The sequence below is a fragment of the Embiotoca jacksoni genome, unplaced genomic scaffold (genome assembly GCF_022577435.1).
Source record: "Embiotoca jacksoni isolate LCO1_2020_lvr unplaced genomic scaffold, fEmbJac1.0.p SCAF_2, whole genome shotgun sequence".
NCBI lineage: Eukaryota > Metazoa > Chordata > Actinopteri > Embiotocidae > Embiotoca > Embiotoca jacksoni.
Window position 1 is genome coordinate 21,152,576 of NW_027185340.1, and position 6,845 is coordinate 21,159,420.

A 6,845-nucleotide genomic window follows, 5' to 3' on the forward strand; every position below is an offset into this window, starting at 1 on the left:
ACATTTTTAAAGGATATCTGAGTGAACTGTCAAATGACGTAAAGGACAAACAAAACTCTTATTCCATATTGGCCAAAACAATTTTAGTACACGATTGTTTCTCATTAATTATACATGACTCAAAAAAGAAGTCTTTGAAGGTGCCGGGTTTAACATGCAATGACAGGACTGCTCTCACTGAAGACCATAAACCTTTCTTAGCACTGATAACAGCCACGGTGGTGAAATACAGTAAAATGAACGGCTTATTCATTTCAAATCTTTGCACCAAGTTTGCAATCATAATTGTTTATATACCTAATCAATGATGTTAAGTCTAGAATAGATCAAAATAGGCATTACAGTTGTTTTTTTTATACAAGGGGACAAGTGCTGCAAATGACCTTGTCTATAAATGCCCTGATATGTCACCTCAGTCCAGTCCTGTTAAGATTGTAAAACTACTAAAGACTTATTCACAACCTGTTAAGTGTTAATAAGTTATTCATCAATTATTATATAATGTATGTGGCACCTTTTTGTACTTCTTGATTTGTAAACCATCTGTGCCTTTAAAAAAAATCCCATGCTATGTCTTCTCCAGGATAAAACATAAACACCAAAATAATACTCACCCTATCATACTGCAAGTTTATAATGAAAGTATAATTATGAGTAACAGTCAGATTATATGTTAATTAAGATCAAAAGAGAGATAGAAATTAAGACTGCTTGCTCCTTTATGTGTTTGACCAATTGCAAAGAAACGCCAATCAGTGGAACTTCCTGGGACTTTATTGGGAGTGTTTTGTCCGTGACTTCTTTGTGTCAGTCGTGCAAGCGGAATCTGTCACTTCCCTTTAAGGGAAGTTGTTCAAAAGCCTCTCGGGAAATGTTTCAAGAAACCTTATTCATTGCAGAGAGTTAGTTTGGCTGACAACATGAGCCATGTTGCGGAAATGCCAGAGGACTTTAATGAAATGTAACCTGTCCACTCCCACAGAAGAGAACTATGGCGGCAGCAGGCTGGGTGTGCTTGCTGAATACACTGCTGTCTCTGGCACTGGCTGTGGCAAACAGTGAGTATTGATCATCATAATTCTTATGAGCGCTTTGCAGACTAAGAAAAGCTTCAGCTGCTTGGAATAACTTCTGAAACTAAGCTCTGTCTGCTTTACAGAACATTTATGAAATAATGCCGTTGTTCAATTAGCTGTTTTCAGTATTTGCTGACTCTTACTTTTGAGTAGTTTCAGTTTCCTTATTCTTCCAGTCAAGGAATAAACAGTGCAGTCTAGGTGTTAGGAAACAAATACTACCTTTGGATAAAGACATAGTAAATGTGAAGCTCAAAACCATGAACCATTTAGAAAGTTTATAAGACAGGAACATGTATTCCTTATTTGTTAAACAATAAACAAAGTTAAAACTAGTGGCTTGTGTTGCAACATTGCTTTTGTTGCACATGAACTGTTTAACAGGCGCTTGATAAACCTGCTTGATAAACCTGCTTGATAAACCTGCTTAATAAACCTACTGCATAAACCTGCTTAATAAACCTGCTGCATAAACCTGCTGCATAAACCTGATTGAGCAACGCTTGATTGGATTTTTCATAACAAACTGTTTATGACATGAACATTTTGAGTTTCCTCAAATGTATGACGCACCAGAATATTTTCAAATATCTTTAAAAAAAATATGGTAACCTAAAAACTGAAAGAAGAACACCACAAATAATTAAATAATCTATGAACAACATAAATATGTTGATAACTTAACTCTGAATAAAAGAAAACAAAACAGAACTCTCAGCCAGTTCATTTTCATAGGTTGGTTGGAAAAAATAGGATGTACTTCCAGACATTAAGTCATCCTTATATTTCTAGAGAACTGCAGGGGTATTAAAATATGTACAAACAGTTTAGGGTCCTAATGACTTTTCATATGCAAGTCAAATTTCAAATTCTTGGACATCATACTGTATTCACAGAGATATGGTAATGTGATGAGGTATCAAATATGGGATCAAGACAAAGGTCTAGAAAGCACAGAACAAGATAGTATTCATCAGAGTTATGTTAGTGTAGTTAGTCAAGGCACTTGAATACTAATGATAATAATTAACTGATGGCAAAGTGGTCAATGAGAAACACGTTAAACTGAACCAACAAGTTAAAAGGGACAGATTCACATTAAAAAAAAAAACCTTATAGTGATAATTGAAGATTACAACAACACAATATGATAGTTTAGGGATCCTGCAATTCCAATGTGAGACATGAGCCATGTTATTTCTGATGAGACGGATTTGCACTCACTATTTGCCCAAAATTGTGCCTCGGAGTGAATGAAGACAGCAGAACAGCTGCATGGTCCTCAGCAGTATTCAATAAGAGAGAGCTCTGAATGCAGGTGTAGGTCAAACTAAAGGTTGAGGCTGCTTCAGCAATCGCACAGTGATGTGGCCAACAAATTATATGAACACAGTCCAGAGAGAAATAGAAAGCCACGTGAGTTCACATAGTTAGGATTAGGCTAAAAAGACCGTTTCCATTCTGCATCACCGATGGATTTTAACCTACTTTTTCAAGGTAGCGTCGATGTCCATCATAAGTACAAGACATTCATTACCACTTCTAACATCAGCTTTGTGTTATTTCATAGTGAAATCTGCTGCTTGTTTTGTAATATCAGAGTGCTCCACTGTGCTGCTGTTAACATTTTGTTGAGAACCGTGTCGCTGATAATAATAGATATAATTATAAGAGATAGATGAAGATAATAGCTATTCTTGTGGGCATCAACCGAAAATATTAGTTAGACCCAGTATTAAAGCAACATGTGTGTCCTTGTCCCTGCTCATATTAACATCAATAGACACAATGTTAATAGGAAGATCTAAAAACAAACCCTGTACAGGTAAAGTTAGACTTCTGGCTAGGTGAGCAGTAGAAAGCAGGCCTCACTTACCGTAATCATCTCATGACATAAAAAGATTTTTAACAGATGCCACTGTTCAACACTTTGTAAGGTCAGCGGGTTCTTTTAACCTGCCTCCCCTGCTGAGTAAATAGGTCAAACACAGCAAACATTTACATTCACGCTTTTATGGTTGAGTCTTACGAATGCATTGTTAAAAATATACAATCATCCTCATCCTTTAAGGCCGGCATCTGTTGAGTACAATGTTCTTTGTGACGCCCCAAAATCGAAGAACAATACTATAGCAACCATTTTTTGCCAAAACATTTTGAGAAATACATTCATTTGGTTTCTTGTGGAGAGTTAGATGTGATTATTGTCCACTTATCTGAACATACAGACCAGAAGCAGAGGAAAACTACCTGTCCAATTTTTTTGTCTTTGGTAGTCTAATTTTGGTATTTTGTCTTTTCATTTGCTTTTGTTTTAACTGATCTTATTTTAATGAGGTCAATTTTAATGTTAATTGTTGTGATTTATTAAATTGCTTCTGACTTTTGATTTGTTGTCAAGTGTGCACCTCTTTGTTAAAATGTTTTTTGTAGAATTTCCTGTAAAATAATGTTTGTCGTCACACAGTGACAAATAACTGCGTGGTGTGTTTCTGTGTGTAGGACAGCCACCCAGTGCAGCAGCCCATCTCTTTGAATGCAAATGGTGATGCAAGGCTGACTCCAACCTCAGAGAGGGATGCTGGGAAATACACCTGCCTGGTAGACATTAACCTGGACGGCAGGAAGTACACAGCAGCACGCAGCATCCAGCTGAATATTAGAAGTATGTACTTGTAGCGAACCTGCTTTAAAGTATCCCTCACAAAGTGCCAGCACCACATCTCCTCACCGTTACCTTTGTGATCTTAGAAGGACCCATCAAGCTGATTTCAACTCCCACATGCCTGCAGGATGTGAACTTTTGGTAAACTCCTCTGGCCCTTCTTTATCACCCTTTTACCTCATAAAAACCCAAACTTCTGCCACAAGTGACAGTATCCACACCCTTTTAGGTCTATAAAACCTGCCACTTTGGATACCACGTCCGGCCAGCCGAAAACCACAGGATACCCCCTTTTAATCCCTTTGGGTCAATACACCAACTCCAAAGTTGACGCACTCCAGACCCGATGACCACCAGTATTGACCATCTCGAAGATCCACGTCTCCCTGATGTGGTCAGATGTTACCAAAAACTCACAAACTATAAGAACAAATTATGGACTTGGTGATTCAGAACTACATATACTGCTGTCCTGTATGCTATGATTTTCTTCTACGAACAGTGTGGTGTTAATCAAAAGTTTAGGTGTTCCTAAAACTATATCCTGAGTCTAGAGATGTGAACATTGTTTAACCCAAAATCTCTACCTCTCTCTCTATTCCTCTATGTCTCTCACCCCTTTCTCTCACGATATAATAATATATCTCATAATACGTTGGTGAAGTGAAATAAGGGACTTCTTTTATACATAGTTTGAATCAAATCGTGATAAACGTGGGCCCTCATGACACCCCCTCCCCACCCTCTGAGACAGGGTATCGATAAGGTGAAATTCAACACCCCGATCCTTGTCCATCCTCTCCAGTTTAAAAGAGGGAGACTCGAGCTGATCAGTTAGTTCTTTCATAGTTTTTCGTTGCGATTCACTTAGATTTAGATTCCATTCAGTTTTCAGTTAATTTTCAGTTTCACTAAGTTTTGACTTAGTTATTTTTATATCTACCTTTTTGTTTAGCTTTTAGCGCACATAATAATCAAAGTCTCAGAGTACGTCAGCAACTTCGCTGATCACGTACTCAATTCAATATATTTTGACGAGCCTGTATCACCATCAGTAATTTTGTTAACGCTGCGAGCACGACCAGCTCTAAGCGTTCATCAGAGTTACAAGTAGTGACGATTAGTGAATCGCCGACCCAAGCCTCCACCTGCCGACGCCCAGGCTGACTGAGACGTCTCTGCCTGACGACCTCCACGGGACCTCAGGGCCAGCATCGTAGCCAGACGAACGGATTGGAAGCTGAGAACGGGAGGAAACCCCCGTTATCCAACTTCCATCTACCGGACCTCTGAGCGACACCTTCTGGACCCATCTCCGGCCCGTGGTCGAAATCATCACAAAGTAGGCTGGTTCATTTCTTCAGGGAGGCGAATTCTAAAATAGTATTATAGACTTAAATTTCACTCATTCAGGTCTTTATCTGTTCAGCCCGGTAGCAAATTCCCTCTTTCACTTCACCATCAGCAAACAGAAGTAATTTGTGCATTCTCATTCATATAAACACATCTGTCATTTAGTCATTTCTTGTGAGAAGTTATAAAAGAAATCCTTTTTAATTAGACCCAAATGTGTCATGGTGGTAGTTTTCTGAATATATCAAAGAATGTGAGTTCCGATACGAGAATTCCGATTCAGGTTATGATTAATTGATTTCATATTGATTTTGAATTAATAATAACGAGAGCAAGATTTAATCCTCATGAATTAAACTGACATAACGCTAGACATCTATGAATTCTCTTGTTGACCGATACAAGACTCTTCTGTGATCCGACCTCTAACAGATCAGTGCATCAACAGACTCATTGCTGCATCCTTGCAATCTCTGCAGAGCCATGGCAACAGAGTAACTTCCATACACTGATAACCTGGTGCTTATTTCTAAAATCTCTCTCCTTGCACAATTGGACTGCCCTAAATTCCAAAAATACCACCTAAATCACTGTCTGATTTCAGGTGACTTGCTTCTCATCTGCTTAATCTTACCACACAAAGTTTTACACTGTAATACTTTGCTTGCTTTGAATCACCTTCATTCCCCACTGCTGTGTTGTTTATTTTGAATTGTGTGTGTCATTGTGTATGTTTGCATTGTTGTTATGAGTTATTTTGTTGTTGTTTCTAGGAATAAATGTATAAATATATAAAGTTTGGTTGTCTCGTCTGCTATTGTTCACATTTCAGTTCCTACATTGTGTCGATTTCGTGCTTTTTCACAGTTAATTTTTTGCTCAAAAGTCATGTCTGCGACTGTACTTGACCAAGCATGAAGAACTTCACTGCAGTGTTATTACAATAACCATGAGGTGGAAAAACAGACAAAATGTGTTTTGTTTTAATTCTTTGTCATTGTTTTTGAAACTATGTGAGCATATTTTCCCTTCATGTACTTGGTAGAGAACAGTGAGATGCATTGAAACTGAACTGTGAGACAAGACAGTTGCTGCTTTAGTGTGCTTCTGTGTTGGTTTATGCCACAGTTCTGTTGGATCACTATCTAATATGGTCGTAGCATACTGGACAGATTTATTTCATAGTGAAGCATTGACTATTTTTGTCTCTCCCTCTTAGGTGTGTAAAGATCTTAACTGGAGTCCAACGTGGCCACTGGCCCAATGGAGTCAGTAAATGTTTAAGCCGGGCAAGCTGACGGCCACTCAAATTCTGCTTCACCTCTCTTTCAAAAGAGGACGGTTCTCTGGTGCTCTTTGATAAATTGATAAAGTGTTCTTTGCAACCCACCCATGTATGAACATGGTTTCTAGTCTCCATACTATGGTAAAGTTCTGTTATAAGGACTTTAGTGTGTTAAATGCCTGGAAATGACTTGTGATTTGGTGCTATTTGAATAGAACATAACTTTTCTGGTTAATCAGCATACATAGTAACACCACAAAGCACTTACTAAATAAAACCTGACAGTTAATGAAGTGCAATAAATATGACGAACACTATTTTAAACATAAATCAGAAATCATCTACAGATATAATGTTTGAATGCTAAAGTAGTGGTAACCTTATTTTGCAAGTTCTTTTTTTGTTTAGGATTGTGCATCGGTCAGTGCGTATGCTGGTATTGTGAACTCAAGCTAATTCTCCGTGT